We start from the raw sequence: 20,229 nt of genomic DNA, 5'->3' as shown, positions 1-20,229 counted from the left end.
GAAAGGGAGAGAGACTCGTTCGAGAACGGCGGGACGGGGCTGGTCGGGGGGGAGGGACGGCCAGGCGGGCGCGGGGGCGACCGTTCACGTCTTTTCGACGTCGACGCAACCCCGTTGGCGCAGAATAGCTGCTCAGTGCTCGTCGAACGGCGCTGTGTTGCGACGGGACCATGCCGCCGCGCCCTGCGCCACCGATCCAACGATCTCAGGTACGCGAGATCCCATTATCATAACACCCGCGGAAAATCGCTGGCCGACTTCCGCGGACTCGGGGGCGGCCGCATCAGCCAGCAGCCCCCGCTCACTCGCGCGACTGTGCCCCGCGCGCGCTGTCAACAACCGAAAACGTGTCCAACGCCGGCCCTTTGATCGCGTCCCGCCGGGATCAACGGATGGAATTACTCGTGTGTACCCTCTTCTGTCGATTCCCGTCCCTTCCACTTGCTCTCCGCTTGGTTCTCCATTCTTTCGTGGTACACCTTGGGAGATTTCCAGGATTCACGCGTGTCGGAAAGTTTCGCTCTCCGCGCGACTCGTTCTGTACGATCGTCTTCTTCGCTGGTTCGAATTTCCTTCGATTCATCTTCTTCTCGGTGTTTTGTTTCATCGCGGTTCATCTTTCCCCTGATTGTTCGGCGTGCTTTCGCGTCACGGTCCCGGCTTTGATAGTGACCACGAGAGACGCGGCTCGATCGCGGTGTCGGTTCCGTTCTCCGCGGCGATCAGTGCGCGGTCTTCGACGCTGGCGATCGAACGGCTCGCCTCGATCCCCCGAGGGGGAAGGGAAGAAGAGGAATGAGGATCCTGCGGAGCGTAAGATTGGAAACGGGATCGTACGGTTCGCCGTACTGCACTCGAGGGGGTGACGTGCCCGTTAATCGACCGGTTATCGATTAATTATAAAGAGAGAAAATAGGAAAGCCCGAGGAAAGAAAGAAAAGAAACCGGGACCCGAGGGAGACGGAGGAAGTTATTATCGTAGGACGCATCTTCAGCCGGCGTGTCCTCCTTTCCCCGTCGTCGAGCCGCCGCTGAAGCGTCTCGTGTTCCGTTCGATCGTGGGAATTCCGGCCGGCGCGGCGTTCTCGATCAGCGATGGATCCCGCGGCTCGAGAACCCGGGGAGAACCTGGATCCGTAAATGAGATGGAGAATATAGTGGTCCGTGCACATGTCGCTCCGTTTCAGCTGGGAAATGTTGCACGCTGGTGCCTCGATGGTGGACGACTGTCAGGACCATGTCGCGTCTCCTACCGAGGCAGCTGGATTTCAACAATTGCGATACATCGGTCTCGATGCTTGCTTCAACGGGATCAAAGATAGATCGTGGGTGTTCGATATTATCGCCGTATCTTCTAACGAGGCAGGTGGATTTCAAGAATCGCGATACGTCGGTTTTGATGCTTCAACGAAATGAAAGATAGATTGTGGGTGTCCGATATTATCGCCGTATCTTCTAACGAGGCAGGTGGATTTCAAGAATCGCGATACGTCGGTCTCGATGCTTCAACGAAATGAAAGATAGATCGTGGGTGTTCGATATAGTCGTCGTATCTTCTAACGAGGCAGGTGGATTCCAAGAATCGCGATGCGTCGGTCGCGATGCTCGTTTCAATGAGATGAAAGGTAGAATGTGGATGTTCGATGTTATCGTCGCGCTGTCACGTGTCACGCGATTCAAAGCAGGTTCAAAAGTGGCGACGGCTTTGCATCTGTTATACTATCGAGATAAAGATTCTACGACTATCGACGTATTATTCAGGTAGAATCTGGTTCGCTATCGAGGCGAACATTTGGGAACTACCGAGGCGAAAAATCCTCCAGTGTCAAAGCAGAAATTGATCCACCATTGAGGCGAGAATTTAGCCAACTATCGAAGCAGAACTTCTTCTATTACCGAAGCGAAGATCGATCCACTATCGAAGCAGAAAATCGTCCACTGTCGAGGCAAAAAAGTAGTCTCGCGACACGGAAATTCTCCAGTCGAAACGAAAATCCACCGACTATCAAAGCAACAACCTATCGAGGCGGCTGCCACTCTCGCCTTCAAAAAACGCCGACACCATGGTAGCATAGAAATCTCCCAAGGAAAGGGGAGCAAGAGAAAGAGCACATGCATTTTCGGTCGAGTGTAGATGAAGTGGGTCCTTGGGCAGTTCGCGGTCTCTCCGTTTACCCTCTTTCGCCGTGTCTTGGGGGGTACGGTTTGTGTACGTCCCGGGACCGCGCGCGTCGCGCCGGTGTGAAATGATTAAAACCGTTTTGTGGGGAAGGCCGCAGCTTTCTGGCTCTGTGCGTCGAAGATCAAAGAAACCGTGGGAGGATTGCACGCCGGATATCCAAGCGGATTCAGAGAGAGGGATGGCTTTTGATAATGCACACCGGCTCGCGCGCCGCGCGGGAGAGACGGAGAGAGAGAGAGAGAGAGAGAGATAGAGAGGCGGAGGCATCGTCGGTTTACTACCCTCGCGTCTTGTCAGCGGGGACCGATTTTCTCCTCGTTTAAAGGTTTAAAGGCTAGCTTGTTTAAACTGGCCGCGTAGTCGTGTGGTTAGCCGGCTTCTGAAACCCGCGTTAATTAACGCGGACCACGCGACCACGTTCCGAATGTGTGTGTGTGTGTGTGTTTCCTCTCAACCGTCATCCCTTTCCTCTCTCTTTTAACCTTCGCCTTTTCCTATTCATCGGAATCACATTTATCCCCGGTCCTCCGCTTCTGCGTGGCGGCACCGCTCGCATTATCTCGGGCTGCCCGGTTTTTTCATCCGCGCTGCCGCCGCTTCAATGGCGTTTCAACGAGTTTTTAAGTTTCGTGGGAAAGCGAACGGGAGCCGGCTGCCGCCGCGAGGAGGAAACGTTGCAAGCTTTTGGCGGGATCGTTTGTAAGGGGTGTATTGGTTTCCTTCGATTGCGCGGAGGGTGCCGCCTTCTTTGATCACGCCGCTCTCCTTTCCTTACGTAAAATGCTTTATAGGTTTTCGCGTTCCCGTAAAAATAGAGAGCCTGGGGTCGGTTAACGTAGTCGTAAGTCCGGTCCGGTGGCTCGACGCTTTTAATCAATTGAACTTTCGCGAACCGTCCTTCCTCCCTTGAAGAACCACGATCCATATTCATCGCGTGTATCGGCGCGGCAAATACGCTTTTCAACCCTCCCCCCGTTCCTCGTTTGTACAGGCGAATAGAAATATTAGGCCGTGACGCGAGGAAGTTAATTGTGATTATTAATCCTTAACGGACCGGAAGCGTTTCGAGTTGATCGAAAAATACCGTAACGTAGATAACAAGCGGAGGCGAACGCAAAAGTGTGTTCGTTGTAAATATTAGAATAGCAGTGATGACAGTAATAACATGAGTTTCGAATAAACTTCATTGGACCTAGTAAGTAAAAGAAAATTGCTTCGTTAAGGGTTGATAAGTCATCTATAGTCACTTCTGCGGAGAAAGCTTTGTTCTTAAAACTCTTCCGACTTTTTCAACAATTACTTACTTGTGTCACTATTCGATAGATCGTTTTGCTAATGGTTGCAAGAAATGGCTGACTTCTGGCCGAAGCTTAGCAGTCTGGACTGTTCTCGTTTAGCTACCGATCGATCGCCGCGTAATCGTATCGACGAGTAACGAGTAATGAACGATTTCGACCGATTAAATCCACATTCTCTCAACGGCCGTTTCCTTTTCAAAGCGTCGCACGGTTCCCAGTGAATAACAAAGTGAAACGACGGGAAGAACATAGTTCCAGTGGCAGGGGGTGGATCACGGGGGTCGAAGCGTGGACAAGGGAACAACGGAGAGTAGCGTGGTCGTCGCTGTTGCCGTAAACTATCTCGAGTGTTTCGACCCGTCCTTGATATTTTCCTCTGTTCGAGCAGCACTCGGCTATAAAGAGGGAGGAGTTCGAGTATCGCGGGCCGGGACTCGATTCGGAAAAACGGAAACACGGCTGCCCATCAATTGGCAATTAAAGCGGCTCACCCTATTCAACGGTGCCCGGCGAAAGAAACGAAGCTTATCGTTCGCAGGCATCGTCGGGAAAGTCTAAAAAGAAAAGGAGGAGCACGGCAAACAGAAAGTGACGGAGGGGCGGCGCGGAGGGGGCCGCGGGAAGTGAGAAATGTCTGCAAAATAACGTCTCGCTGTTCTTCTTTTTCGCCTCGTTACACCTCGGCGGCCGATATACTCGGCCGACGGCGCGCGAGCATCTCGGGCACGGGCGCGGATATTTCATTGTTACGGGCTGGAATATTTTTCGCTGGCAGGAAATAATGCTCGTCCCGTCTTGTCTCGTTAGGAGGATTCCTGCAGCCGTTCTTGCGTGTCAGTCGCGCGAGCTCTCGCTCGCTGGCTGCGCGGCGATTCAGCCGCCTTTATGCCGCCTCGCGACCGGATTAATGGGACAGAAAGTGGAAAAGATACTTTTCGGTTGGCCGGCCTCCCGCGGCCCTCCCCCGCGCCGCCCGCGAAACAAAGTTCAGTTGCGCGCCGCCGGTTCGTTAGGGGAAACCAGTTTTCAAACCTGCCCCCCTACCCCGTTCGCTCCTGTTTCGTCCGGCGACCGCCATTCTCCTTCGTTCCCGGTGAATTTCAAGCCGGCCTAACAAGAACCGCCGAGCTTGTCCTGGGTATCGGCGAAATGACTATGTATTATACTCCCGGCTGATGGTGGCCCGAGATTCCCAGGCCGCGCGGTCGTGTGTCATTCGCGCGACACCCGTTTCCCGGACATTTTGTCGTGCCGCGCCGGGCAACGGGAACGCCGTGAAAAGCCGGGGGAATCTTATTGTTTGCCTCGAGTCTTCCTTTTCTTCCTTCGCCCCTCGCAGCCTTAGATGTCCCCCTTTTGTCGGGGTTGCCGCGTTATGGGATTTTTCGACAAATTTACTGTCGGGCTAGATTCGACCGGTGTCAACGCTGCCGCGCGGGCTGTTCGCGCGTTATTTGTTGCAATGCGTGCCGGCCATTTTGTCGGGCTGCAACGTGAACAGCCGAGGTCGCTGGAAGTCATGGGAATCTTATTATTTAGGGTGAGTCTCGTGTTTCCTTTTTCTTCGGTGTTGTTTTGTTAGGGGTATTGTGTTCCAGAGTCCCCTGACAAATTCACTGTCAGGTTAAATTTGATCAAAGGTTACTCGTTTGTACGTAATCGGACATTTGTCGGATTGCAGAGTGAACGAGTGATGTTATAGGAAGCTGTAAGAATGTTATTGTTTGGGGCGAGCCTTTTCATTCCTTCGTCCATTGCTTTCTTACGATGTTCTTTTGGTTGAAGGTTCTGGCAGAGCGCTGGAATACCTCGACAAATTTACTGTCACGCTAGATTTGACCGATGTCACCCCCTCTGCGCAAACTGTTCACGCGTTATTCGTCTACTCGTGTTTGCGTTATCGATAATGCGTCCCGTGGTGTGAAGCGGATAATAGGGTAAAGGGCGCGGGTTCATTTCACGCGATATTTCCGCGCCGGTTGACGCCGATTATCCGGAGGAAAAGGGACCGGCGCGTTCGATCGAGGGTGCGAGGGCCGCGAAATAATTCAACGGGCCACCTAATTTATTATGTATTCTTCTGAATCGCACGTACGGAGCACGCTCGCAAATTGATTCATCCCCCGTTCGCTGTTATTCCGAGGACGGAACGGCGGCACGTCGAAACTTCTTTTACGGTCCATTTTTCTGCCATTTTACAGCCGCTAAGGAGAACCAGTCGGGGACAAAATTGTGGGGTCGGGTCGTCGGGAAGTCAAAGTTGGCGAGTAACTTTCCTTGAGACATTCAGCCGTTTCCCCCGTTTTTATCGCGACTTACCTAATTACACTAAGCATTCCTCATAAGTATTAAAAAATTTCAAGCACTGAAACACTCGTGAATCCTGAAGTTATCCAGAAACATAATGAACCTTCGCCGAATTTCTCCCACCCCTTTCCCTTCGCCGTAACTTGGATAATTCCATTAGAAATCTCTTAAAAAACGCGTAAACCATAATCGAAATAAGAAAAACAAGAAACTATTTCATTAACTAGACACGTATTCTCTCGCAATCAATATTAGCTTCGACGAAAACCCTGAGCGCCGCACCGCATCGCTTTTTTATCACCACCGTCGCGATCGTTCCGCCATCGACATCCGACTTGATCATTGTGACACGATTCTCGTTTATTATTCCATAAATCCGTCCCGCGAACTCCCACAGTTCACGCCCTAATAATTAACCGTTTTCATCCTGCGAGCCCTTAATTCTCCTCGAAGCAGCCCGCATAAGCACGTATACACGCGCGTGTACATCGTCTAGAATCTCGGGGCGTGGATCGCAAGACTCGCATCGCATCCCCCGTTAGTATTTAATAAACATTTCGCCCCCGGGGGCCGCCGGTTAAACGGGTAAACAGGGATTTCGCGATCTACGGGGCTTTCGGGGAACTTTCGATATCGTTTCTCGGCACCCGGGTTACTGCGTGAATCGTGCAATGAATTTACGCCATTTTCCTTTCGTCTCTTTCTCACTCTCATTTATATCTCTTATACTCCCATCTATAAGAGTGAACACTGAAAGGAAAGAGAGAAGAAGGGGAGTTCGTAGCGTGAGGAGGGTAGAAAGTGAAGGGAAGAAAAGAGAACGAATATAGCATGCGTGGGAACTGTATATGAACGTCTTAGGTTGATAGGGTAAAAGTAGAAAGTGAACGAAGAAGAAAAAGGAGAGGATATATTGCGTCGGAGAATCTTAACACTAGAACTACCATACCAGTCAAAATGGTTTCAGTTTTTCTGTGTCGCAATTATTGATATCTCCAAGGCATTGAATATTTCACTTGAATACTATAACGAATGTCTGAAGACACCGAAAATAATCTATTGCTACAATATTCATAGCGATTACATTTCCATGGTATCAAATGCTCGGTAGTTCTAGTGTTAATCTTCCATCCGTTCTTTCTCTCTCACACTTCTTCCTTCCATCTCTCTCTCTCTCTTTCTCTCTTAGACGTACTCCACTCTGTCTATTCCTGAATTCCTCACACATTTACCTTGCTCTCTTTACTCCTGTTTCTCTCTCACGTTCACTCTCGCCTCTTTGCTTCTGTTCCCGTCTCTCTCAGCGACTGTTTCTCCCTCGAACTTACTCTCCTCTGTCCATGCCTCCTCCATCCCTCTCGCACCTGTAACGCGGCGAACGAGTACAGGCTTCCCGATGAAATATTCCCCGACCCCACGGTTCAACCGTTCGAGAGAGGGTTTTGCAAGTGTTCGAGGTGTTGGTGAATTTTCGCCGCGTAGGGGAGAACGGCATAGGTTATTGATTATCGTGAATGGCTTTATAAATAACCGATCGTGTAGGAGCAGCCGTCGGAGACGCGTAAATATCGCTCGCCGGGGCGATTCTTTAAAAATCGCCGGGACTCTCGATCCTTTTCTCTCTCTCTCTCTCTTTCTTTTTCTCTGTCGTCTCTGTTTTTCCACTCTTTTTTCTCTCTCCCAGTTTCCGTCTCTCTCGCCGCTTCCTCTTCCTCTCTCGCTCTTTCGCGAAGCCCGTTCCAGCTTCTGCGTGTATACGCCTCTGCCCCGCCGCTCTCTGATGAAATCCGGTCGCGTTTGATCGATGCCCTCGTAATACGCCTCGAATTCTCATTTTCGTTCTATTATTCGGGGACGGTCGCGCGGATAGGCCCGCCGGTCGGCCGCATAGGAAAATCATCGGGAGACTGGAGCAGCCGAAAGGTCACATTTTTCGCGACACACGCCGGCCCCGCGGAATCTGGGGCTGCCGCTAGTCAAAGGCACCGCGGAAAATGTGAGTATGCTTACGTACGAACGGAAACGTTTCTGTATCGCGAATAACTTCCTCCGCGGAGAATCGTGTCGAACAACGATCCTGCGATGATTACGAACAAGATATCGGGAATCGACCGACGATCGTTGTCTTCGATGATTTAAGACGCGCGATACAATCGGCGCTCTTTCGTGTCGATGCGAAAGGGAGAACGGAAGTTATTTACGATTCAATGTAACGTTTACAGACCGAGTATAATTCAATCGATATAAATTTATTGGCGTCCGATTTACGGTCGCCTCGTGCAGTCTCGGTCGCAGCATTTATTTCGTGTTTTAACGCGGAATATTTCGCTGCGAATCGGTTAACCGTAGAAGCTGTCTCGGATTTTTCTCTATTTGTTTCTCTTTCTTTAACGCTAAACGCACCGACAGTTTGTGTCGAAATAAATGTAAACAAGTTGGATCGGTTTCTTTTAGTGAACAGGAACAGAAGGAAAGAGAAGCATTAAAAAACTGATTAATCGGACAATAGAAGCGATAAAAAGGTAAATAGACGGAAAGGTAGAATTTTAAACGAAATTTTAAGATCGGTTATTTGACCGGTAGCGGTACATTCGGTATTAACAGAGAATTATGGCGGCGCAAGGTTTGAGAAAAGTAATCCGTCAGATCGGTCAGCGTCCGGGTTGCCAAACTTGTGAAAGCATTATCCTCGCGCAGTTCGTTTGCGTAACGTAAATCCGGTGGCAAAATCCTGGCGTTCACGCGGCCTGTTTTTTCCAGGCCGCGCTTTAAGCTGCTTCGGATTAGCCGGGCAGCCGCGATATTAAATTTTCCCCCGTTGCCAGTGATTCTTCCCCTTTTTTCCTCTCGCTCGGCCAAGGAGGAAGTCCTTATTTATCATTATTTTCGTTCTCCATCCTCGAAGGATATTTGAACTTGCCGCCTAATAATGGCAGCTTAACGCGCATCCGGCAGGCATTTATTGCGACATCAGCTGAACACTAGGATTTTCGTTTTTCCCCGGCACACTTTGTTTTACACGATGAATACAATTTATACTTTTTTCGCGAATATATCTCTGTACGGTATAATCAATGTTTTAATCCGTTCATGTTCGAAAAAAGGGTGGCTTGTTTGTTGCAAGAACGATCAGTTTTCGAACTTTTCAATTTTATCCGCTGATCACAAACTGACGAATTTTCCAATTTGTTATTTTTGCCTTTGGTAACTGCAATGATTAATTCCCCGGTGTTCTAATTTCACTCGTCGGTAATTGCGGCATAACGAATTTCCGAATGTTCGAAACTCGGTCGCTGATCATAATGCAACGAGCAGTTTCCTAATTCTCTAATTTCGCTCAGTGACAATCGTAGAATCACGTGTTTTCCAATTATGCACGCCGCTGATTGTAACGCGACCAATTCCCGTCGTCCGGTCGGACACGCGTTAACGGCCGAGCGAATCTCGTTCGGTCGTTTTACGGGGCGGGAGTCTTCGGAGTCGGTCGCCACTCGACAGGTAGATATCCGTCGTTATTTACGTAACGAGACGCGCTCCGCGCGTCGCTCGCCGAGGAATAAGGACGTAAATAGTGGCATGTTTTGCATCGGTTAAAATAGCTTTAACAAGGCAAGTGGTAACTCGAGTGTCTCATCGGCAGCCGGTGGATCGTCGATTGTACTCGAGCGCGAACCACTTCCGTGCCAGTGATTTTCATTCAGGCCGCGTAAATAGCGAAAAACAAATGCGTGTTACGTAGCCGTTGGTCTCGCAGGGAGCGTTCGGTGTGTAATTATTAAAAGCGATCTCCGAGCGTCGCGTCGACGCGATTTCAGAATACGCTCGCTCGGATTTTCTCTTCTTGTTGTCTCGCAGCGATTGTCCCGACTTGTTCCACGGAAATTTGAACCCGCTCGCATTATTGGCCCCTTGCACCGCCATTCAGCCGAGTAAAACCCGGCTAACAATGATAGCGACCGATATTTTCCTTTTTAACCCCTTGCCGCACAATGACGGGTGAGACTCGCGATGAAGATTTCCAAACTAATTTAACCTACTGTGGGCCCATGTAACTTTGAAGTCACATATCAGCATATTGGCATCTTGTTGATTTATTTCATTCTGCATTCAAAGTGGTGAATAAAATCAAGTAATCAGTTAACTTAAATTTTCATACACTCAGGCGTGAAAGTATTGAATACATTGTTAATTTGTATTCGTATGTGGACATTTATTAATTTTGTACTGCATAGATTTTGTTATAGTCATGAACAAAAATTCGGCCCATATTGGCTTAACGAGAATCAGTGTTGTTCATTACCCACGGATCAAGCAAACAACTATTTTGCTATTATCAATGTATTATCTTCGAATGAAATTTCCACCTGAACTAGAGTGGAAAATTTTGTTATATTTCTTACAAATTGTCGATAGTAAAGTATTACACGAGCTTATTATATTTTATATCATTTCAATTTCGTATCTGTATTCCACGGTGAAAAATAGGCACCGATATTTCTCGTGTGCGATCCCGAGACTGTTCGTGACATTTATGTCTGCCTCGAGATTATAACCGTGAGTGAGAGCAAAGTAGTGGAGCTGGTTAATTGAGTAGCTTAGGATACTAGCGGTCTAATTCCTATTTCTGAGTCCTCGGGGAGACATTTCTGCTAAACGCTTTCGGAGTAATTCATTGTTCAGAGCAATTGTAACGTTAGCGTTCGAATTAGTTAAAAGAATTTACGATTACTGCAGCGTCGAGTGTATGGGGTAATTAATATTGATATCCTCGAAGGTTCAATTCATTAATTTTTAGAGCTTCTCGGATAAATTTTGTTAGGCTCTTATAAAGTACAAGCACAGGTCGTTGCTCGGTTGAGAATTTTCAAGCTACATTTTTTAGACTTTTTAGGGACTGATGTTAACCAACCAGCGTGGTTTTTCGAGCTTCAATATTCCAGAGGCGATTCTTCACAAGGAAAATTAATTTGGCCAAAATATTGCCGAGATAAACGTCAATGTGATGTGACGTAAAAACCGATCCATTATTCCCTTATAAAACCAACAAAAGTCTCCGCAATATTATTTTAGCGATCATTTATGATGCATAAAGTTATCGGCGATGCGCTCGTGACAAATGCAATTTAAGGGAAGTTTATTATCTCATAATCATCGCTTCCCTTCGGTCACGTGTAATAACCGTGTCACTACATACAACGTCTGCAGCCATCCATTTGCCCTTTTTTTGTCGGAACAAAAGCCGAATTCATTGTTCTTTAGACAGGTGATAAAATATTTTCGAACGGCAACGTACACCGGTGTACGCAGCGCGCATTTGGTATGTATGAAAGGGGAACAAGACGCCCTTTCGTTCCATCTCCCTTTTATATTTGCCTCGCGCAATCACGTTAACGTTTGCAGTAAAATATCCTACGGCGCTGTTCCCCGCAATGTCCACGTTTTCAATAAGCCCCGTCCGCGGCGAATTGCGCGCTGCAAGACGGAGAGCGAAATGCGAAACATGATTTGCGAGGAGAACGTTTCCCAACTTCATTCGCGGAACTTTCCTCGAACTTCTTTCACTCTGGCATTGGCTTCTTGATGAAGTACGCTTTACCTTTCTCCCGCCTTGCCAGACATTCCACTGTTTCGCCGACTATTATTATCAATATTTCCCAAAATTATGTTCCGAAAGTACTCTTTAACGCAGAGATAATCACTTGAAATTCAACGATCGCGAGATCATTAACCCTTCGAACTCTGTCGACTCCAATATTGCACCAGTTGTAATATTAAATATTTTAGTGAATCTTAAAGAAACTATAAAATTATTAGATTTACACATCCAAATTTTGTACTAAGGAAAATAAAAGATCGAAGAAATGTTATAGCATTTCTCATTTTCGCTAGGAATACTGTAAAAATTAGTTACAGTTGCTGATAGATTACAAAACAACCTGGAGTGCTAAGGGTTAACAGGATACCTCCGTTGAATTCTTCATAACCAAATTCATTCTACCTTCTCGAGTCCTTTCCACGCGTGTTCACCTTATACAATCGATACACGATCAGTCCGTGGCGATAAAAAAATCGGAAGTTCCCCGGCGATATCAATACGCGCCGAAATCGCTGCAAGAAGATTGAAGCGATTCGACAAAAGATGGAGGAGTCGCGGACGTCTCCGGAAGATCAATCGCGTGACAATTGAACGTCTCGGGGGAGATCAGTGAATGAGTCGAGTCACGGAGCCGACAGTGACAAAAGACGAATCAGGTTTCAAATTTTTCCTTTTTTTGCCTCTTTGTTACACGGTTCAGGGAATTCAGCGGAGCACGAGGCTGGGGGCAGACGGCAGACGTAACTCTGCAGTAAATATTTGCCCGTGAATGAAACGCGCGTCTTTATTCGCCATTTTCCTCGTTGCCTTTGTCTTCCCTCGGGCTAGTTTGCTGAAGTCCCTCGAGCGAAATCGTTGCGCCCAACGAAAGAAACGAATTACTTTCGAGGACGGTTCATTATTTCGATTATACGGGGGGGCTAATTTATAAAGGAGAACCGCTGCGAACGGATTTCCAGACTTTTCATCCGCGGGCAAGCCGGGTTCACCGAACAACCGAGTTCATTGTAATTGCCGGTGTCCCTGCCACTGGACACATTTTTCACCTTCCATTCGATCGCCGATTGAATAATTGAAATCGCCATTATGAAGTTATACTGATCAAATTTGGGTGTGTCGAATTACTTTTGCTGGAAACTATTAAATAAACGAATTCGTTCGTTTATGGAACGAATAATGCGGTTCAATCAACTAATTTGATTGCCGTTCCATTCGATCGTCGGTTAAATAATTGAAACGGTATTATGAAGATACACCGGTCAAATTGGATTTGTCCAGTTACTTTCGCTGGAAACTATTAAATAAACGAATTCATTCGTTTATGGAACGAATAATGCAGTTCAATCAACTGATTTAATTGCCGATCGTAATTGCCAGTGGCCCTAGCACTGAACATATTTGTCACGTTCCATTCGATCGCCGATTAAATAATTGAAACGGTCATTATGAAGATACATCAGTCAAATTGAGTTTGTCCAGTTACGTTCACTGGAAACTATTAAATAAACGAATTCATTCATTAATGGAATGCATAATGCAATTCAATGAACTGATTTAATATTTTATTTCTTCCATTTCGTGTGCACTGCTCTGAAATCCTGCGGCACCCAACGTGTCAATGATCTCGAAGAAGAAACTCTCGCAGTTCCTAAAGAGACGCATTAAGAGATTGTAAATTATTTTGAGCGTAGTCAGCGTTCTATTTATCTACCGCTAACCCTCGAAATTCGCGGGACACGGTTTTTGCGAGAGTCTCTCGCCACATCCGTGTCTGCGCTGGAGACAGGGGACTGGAGACTTAAGGACGACACAAGTAGGAATTATACACCGGCGATATTACCAGGCGTAAACAGCGCGCGGTGCATTTTGCTCGATTATAAATGAAGGCAGAGCTCCGAGGGCAATTTGTACGTCTCAGGTCGTTAACGCAGCGAGTTTCGCGGGTTGGTGTCTTCTTTCGGGCGAGCGTGTCCTGTTTGCCAACATTATGTAACAGAGTCAACTAAACAAACATGATTTTCGATCGTTCGCTTCGCTCGATCCCCTTCTGCTTCTTTCTTTCTTTTTCTTCTTATATATGTGGATTTATTTTAACACTAGGTTTACGGAACCCGTCAATTTGACGGATATTGAATTTTTTAAACATTATTTAGTAATAGTTCACGTCGATCTGGATTCGTGCAATTATGCGAATACGCGTTGGAATACTCGAAGCTACAATTTTCGCGATTTATGTAAAGGAACGCGTAGTTCTCTAGGAACGATAGAATAAAGTATAGAATAAATGTCCGTAAATCTAGTGTTAAGGTGGTCACATTGATAGAAAAGTCATTAGTGACTACCAGCATCTGATCTCATTACCTATTACTTAATAGTACTTAGTACATAATACACGATTTTCGGAATAGACGTAACTCGATTACAATGAACCCAGGAGGTCAATTTGTTTGAAATATTCACGCAGATTCTAAATACCGGTGGGATCGCTCAGTTCGTTTCATATCAGATTTAATGCCACGGTTGTTCATTTTAGTGGAGAAACGGGCGAAACTTCCTCCTTCTTCTGATGCTGATGAATTATTAGATAATCAAAACAGTTGCTGGCAGGTTTTCGGAGTTAGAATGGACGGTACACAAGAGCTTTGATACAAACGTTTTAGTTGCACTAATCACCTTCGTAATCTAGTACGTTCCTTTAACGTACGTATAACTGTAGAGGTCGGATACTATTATAGAATTAAAGAGATACAATGATACGGTTTAACAAAAGTTTCACTAATTTCATCAGCACCGAAACTTGCAATAATTTCACCAACAAAGACTGTAGACGTTCAGATCTCCGGTTCCCAAGATCCACGATTCAAAGATCTAAAGTTAAACCCGCGTCTAGCAAGGCTCCTATTTTCCCAGCAATCCGTCGACGTTACCGATCGCTTAGCATTAACCGAACCGGAAACGGAGCAGCGAAATATCGACGTCGCGTGCCACGCGAATAACTTTTGGGGAACGCGATCGATGCGCAGTCTCGCCGGTGAATACGGTTCTCCGTTATTGCGAGGAAAAACTATCCAAATTGACGGATCAGCCGGCGAGCGCAGCGATTGAAATTCGCGGGATAATATATTTTCGGGACGGGACGCGCAACAATGTGCTCAGATTGTCCGAACGACGCACAGGTCTCCTCCAATTTGTCGCGAATAACTTGCTCCCGCCTTCCGATCGATCCCGCGATACGGGCTCCGCCGGTACTTAGACCATTAAGCCGCGATTTATAAATTTCCCGGCGAGCTCGTTTCAGAAAGATAAAGGAAACAAGGCGCGCCGGAATATATTCCGCAGATTTATGGTCCAGCGCGAATTTATTTGCGCACGCTCTCCTTCTGGTGATACCGTGTAATGTACGTTATCTGTTCCGCTGTTTTTGTCACGGACTTATAGATTTTTTCGAGAAATTGAGGCCGTTGCAGGCGGATTTGTCTTCCGGCGAGACTGCGTTTGCTCGTTTTTCTACTCGACGAATATTACACGCGTCGTTTTTCTTTCGATACTTTTCGACAACGTATCGCGCACCGTGAAGTTCGCGTTATGGATTTTTCAGATACGTCGAAGCCGTTTCAAACATCAAAGTCGTATTTTACAGATGTACCTTCCGGTAAGAGTCCAGTCGCGCAGTTTCCTATGGGATTAATATTATTTAGCGCGCGTTATTCTTCCGCCGTCCTCGTTACGATTAATTCCTGCAGCATCCGCAGCTCCCGCCGTTCATCCCCCGGCAAGCTCAAGAAACCCGTTTACGACTAATCCCGTATAATCACGTCTCGGAGTTATAAACAGAAAGAATTACAAGGGAAGTTCAGCAGTCCGCTAATTCTGATCCTTTCTTTTAAAGCCTCTCAGCTTTTCAGTGCCACCGATCCAAGCGCCATTTTTTCCTGCTACCTTCCTTTGAAATATCACCGTATCACTCCCCTTTTCCCAGCGATTCGCTCGAATTCTCAGGGACTCTGATTCTTAAGCGACGGAAAAACGTCCGTCGTCCGTCGTCGTTCGAAATTTACTTTACACGGATTACGCGGAAGTGTAAAACGCGGAAGTTCCTCTCGGAACGGTTCTTTTATACGCGCTACGGCTTCCGAGCTGCGACGGGAAACGCGGATAAATATTTAATGCTTGTTTTCACGCCGAAGATCCGAGAACCAACGGCGGAAAGGGAATCTGCCGGCGCTTTCGTCGAGGCTTCCGCGAAGTTGCGGAGAAATTGGGATTTCCCGGTGTTCGTTTCTTAGTCCGCGGTGAAAAGTTGATGAGCGATAGCCGGCGCGCTCCGGAACGCCGACTATATCCTTATCAATCGGTCGACGTCGCCGGATATGCGAACGTCCCTCGGGGAAGGGGTTCGACGCGGCTTTCCCTTACTCAACGAGCGGTCGCATAAATTTCCCGTAATGGCAGCCAATTACAGGGTAATAGTGCGTCCGCGCCTGGCTCTCACGGCGATCTTCGTCGCGGACGAACCCGTGGGGCGCGTCATTACACGGTTAAGAAATTTAACCGAAATTAAGTGGCGCGTTAATCTTCTCGCGCTCGCCGATTAGAACGCTTCTTAATACATCGGCTGTCACTGTGGTGCGAGGAATATTCACTCTGAATGTCAACTCGCTCCTTCGTTCAATGGAGTAATTTGTGGTCACGGTAACACTGGTAACATGGATAACGTTGGTGTATGAAACATCGAAATGAAATGTTGTTTTTCAATGGAAATATTCAACACTTTCTGACGAGATACAGGTGATATTGTTTGGAACTAATTTAACGATAATTCATAGATAAATTGAGCAACGAAGGTGCATTATTTCAATATTTCACGTAACAATGCGAAGTTTCATTTGAAATATTAAATATTCAACTTTATAGTTAAGTGACTGAGAGTCACCTCTCGAGTGCAAAGGGTTAATACATATGTGATTTGTCTTTAACATTAGAACTACGGGTCAAAATGACTCATTCCTGATCTTCTCTCTCTATTAAAGACAGTAAAAGTTTCTCTGAGAAATGATTATAGAGAATGATTACATCGTATCACCGAGACCACAGATTCCCGAAGCACCCCGAATCGTCGCCCGAATTTTCGAACGTCACTGCAGTGAAGCGCTAACGAGCTTCCTCTCGTTTCTCCCCTTTCCTTGCACTGTTTCTTTGTAAACGATTCGCTCGAGTTCGTTTCTCTCGGCGAGTTCACATCCCCCGGTAAATGGGAACCGTGGCGCGCACCTTCGGCGAATATTTGCGCGCGCCCTGCGACGCGACTGGCTCCGGCAATGGCGGAGGATCGAACCGTCTGTTTTCTTTGCGCGATAACGCGAAGTTAATTTCCCGGCGAGTGCCGGCCCTCCTTCAGCTCGCTAAATTGCCGATCCCGGGCAGCTTGATTAAAACTCGTTTGTTCATTTTTGTTTCTTACCCCCTCCCCCGCCGCCAGCCCAGTCCTTTTTTCCCCGCCCGTTCCACTTTATAACCGCTGGGCCGGAGGTTCAAGTGCACGCCAAGTAATATCGATTCCGCGTGGGGAAACGTTCGAACTATTTTAACGAGCACTCGGGAAATTGAAAAGTGCGGATGTGAATCGCGGCTTCGCGGATTATGCGATAACTTTTTTCCGCGGGCAAGACCGGGCTCGGTATCGGCGTTTAAGTGGAATCGAAAGCACGTGAAAGTTCGCTCGGATCTTTCGCGTGCACGTTAGCCAATATTAATTCTACTGCTTAATATCGTTTTCACGTGTAACGAGTTCCGCGCGCGGCGGCTCGAGTTCGTGGCATTTTGAAATTCCTGCGGGAGCAAATGTTACCTCGCATACTGTGGAGGATGTCTTTTCAATGTTCGACGCGTGGATATCGCTAAAGTATTCTATGCTGAATTATTAACATCTAATCTATTTCAACATCGGAATGTCAGTATTCAAAACATCTTCCAACTGCAGTAATTCTGAGGGAGCAAATATCATTGTTAACCCTTTGGCGGAATGTTGCGTCAACGCGTGTTTCTAAGAGAAAGTATCGAAACCATCGAAACGCTGAATTGAACTAAATTAACCCAATCTAAAATATTCACATTCGTATAATATAACACCAACGGAAGATGTAATTGTCCAATTAGAATTCACTTGTATCAGATCTAAGCGAGTTTCGCTGCAGTTGTGGCCAGTAACATTTTACATCGAACAGTCCATCGAAAGCAATTGTTCCAAGCCTTCAGGCTCCGGCGGTAGTCAAGGGGTTAACATTCCCATCTATCTCAACATCGCAGTCTCAATCCAAAATATCGCCTGTCACCTCGAATCACAATTCCCAATCACTCAAACAGATGCCCTATCGACCTCCGAATAAAACCCCGCAATCGAACGGGTTCACCGATTCCATCAGCATCCTTCTGCCCCGGACAAAATAGCCCGCGGGTCTCTGGCGAACGTCGCGTTCTCGACAACCCCATCTCCGAATTTTACAATCCCCGGCGTTCGAGCGTCAAAACAAACTCGTTTGCATCGGGCACGTCGCCGGTAGTTCGTAAAACGCTGGCAATTTTTATGCCCCGACCGAAAACCCGCGTTTCACAATCGACTCAGACTCGCGGGAGCAAGTCGAGCTTGATCCCATCGCTGCCCCCGTTCGTCCCCTCTCACCCCCGTCCCGTCCCGTCCAATGGTCGGCCGGCCACGAGCCCTCTGTCCCCGTGCCGCGATAAAACGATCGTAAATGCAGCGGTGCACCCCGACGCGAGATTCCCCGGCTTGCTTTACGACGATAATCCCGCCGCTTTGGAGCTTCAATCGAGCGTGACGCCGGCCCACGCGAAATGATTAATTAGAGTGCAAGGAACGGCCGCGCGGCTCTGCCGGGGATGTTGCTTTTAATTAAAAAACCGCGCGTGCCCGATTAATTCACCTGTTCCTCCGCGCCCCGCGACCGAAATCGTCCGATTGGAAGCGACCCGTGCTATCCGGTCGACGGACCAGCCCCCTCGAAGCCCGATTTTTGTCGGGAAGTTTCCATTGAACGCAAACAATGCCGGAATTCCGCGCGAGCTTCACACGTAGCGGTCTGAACTTGCTTCACCCGTTTATTCGATTGAAACAAGCACACGACTCGGTTGACTCTTTGAAGCGATTTTGAAGGAAGCAAGCCGAGCTGCACAGAATTCGCTGCGCCAGAATTCGTCTTAATTGACAACCTTAACCACTTGCGGTGTAAAGAAATTCACGGTTGCGCGTGCCGGAACAGTCAACTGTAACTCGCTGCGAGGCGTCACACAGAGTTCGTGTTCTAGAAGAGAATATAAAGTATATACTAAAGAAAATGTATACTCAATTTGTTTATTCATAATCTTGCGTATTATGATATTTTTCAAAACAATTTGTAAACGAAAACTCGACGTGCGTGGCACGTCTTTCCGCCAGTGGTTAATCGCGATAGTCTCGACGACTTACCAATCTCGACTTGTATAAATTGTAGCTTTCACTTATTCGCGCGTTCGTCGTTGGTTCGTAGCATTGCCGACTGGATGAAACACTTTAAGTAAAATATTCAACTGTACTATTAGCAACTTGAAGTTTTCGAGGCTCGAATATATCCCAGCATGCATATAAGCAAAGGGTGGGCTGGCGTTTAACTCAACTAACCCCGAATAGTTAATACAATCGTCCCGTCGGTTCGTCGAGCCGAGTGATTCGGTGGGATTAAAATTATCGTTGCCTCCCCATTGTTTAATCTTTCACCGTTTCGAGCCTCGAATCTCGAGACGGCTAGCCACGCAGCTTTCCACGCTTCTCGCTCCTCGCGTCGCGTTTTTCTTCCGCCTGTCCGCCCATCTAAGAAGCCGGTCGAATTTTCATTAAACTGTTTTTTACGGGGACGAACGGGCCGCGAGAAGTTGAACGTAATTTTATGCAAACGCGGAAGCATGTGCCCGGCTGCTGATAACACCTTCTTCAAAATTGCCCGCGGCGGTAACCGGTGCGCACCGATGGCGGCTGATTGGCTGGAAGTGAGCCGTCTATTGTAATGCTACGACGCCTTTTCCGCCCGTGAAATATTTACGGCGACGGTTCGCCGATTGTTCAACGCATTTCCTTTCTTTACACCATCCGGCTTTCTTCCCGTCCTTTTCGCCGCGAACTTCCCTCCGGTTTTACATTCTCAGGGCGAACGCCGCTGGAAACAATCCTTCGACGGCGGTTGTAATAACGCGGCTGAAACATAAAAGATGTGTCTAGCCGAGATCTGGCCGAGCGGATTATAAAAGTTTCATCGTTTAGCCTCGCGTTTTGAGCGCACGCCAGAAATGTTAATTCGATGGCTGTAACGATAAACGGTCCCCAGTTTCTGGCACCATTGCCAACGTCGGGCTAAACGCGCCATTCGTTTCCAATCTGGAAGTTCCTCTCTTTTGGCAGTTATTGTTGAATCAGAATCTGTCGTTGAAGTGGTAGTATTCCAAGCAACGAAACGGTAACACCGTTGGGATTCAGATTAACGTCGTAATCTGGATTACCCTTAGAATTCGAGAAATTAGAATTTAGGATTAACATTGGCAAATGGGATTTTCCAAGAGATCGATCACTGAATTGTCGAATAGCCGACGTAACAGCGAGGAAATTGGTATAAAATTGAAAAATATCAGCAATCTTATTTCCTTTCCTAATAGACGCTTCCGAATGCAATCCTTTAAACGTTTCGAACACCACTGGCATAAATAGATCGTTCAATCGCGAGCGACCGAAATATAAATGGCCCCGGGCGCAAGAACGGGGAAGGTGTTTATTGCGTTAATATTTCCGTGCATAAAATTAC

The 20,229-nt window shown here is 47.4% G+C and overlaps 1 protein-coding gene across 3 annotated transcripts in view; it reads left to right on the top strand.

Moving 5' to 3' along the window:
- Positions 1 to 20,229, top strand: part of Oct-TyrR (Octopamine-Tyramine receptor) — a 116,918-nt gene continuing 96,689 nt past the window's right edge. The window contains exons 1-2 of one of the 3 annotated variants that reach the window (XM_031983288.2): positions 1 to 209; positions 7,658 to 7,783. The gene's annotated coding sequence lies outside the window, so the exon portion shown is untranslated. Of the gene's footprint in view, positions 405 to 7,657; positions 7,784 to 20,229 lie in introns of all 3 variants that reach the window. The other 2 variants (XM_031983289.2, XM_031983290.2) reach the window with 2 other exon arrangements.

Source organism: Nomia melanderi, chromosome 2 (genome assembly GCF_051020985.1).
Source record: "Nomia melanderi isolate GNS246 chromosome 2, iyNomMela1, whole genome shotgun sequence".
NCBI classification, from domain to species: Eukaryota; Metazoa; Arthropoda; class Insecta; order Hymenoptera; family Halictidae; genus Nomia; species Nomia melanderi.
Note: the sequence above shows the minus strand (reverse complement) of the source record. Positions and strands in the feature narration are given on the sequence as shown.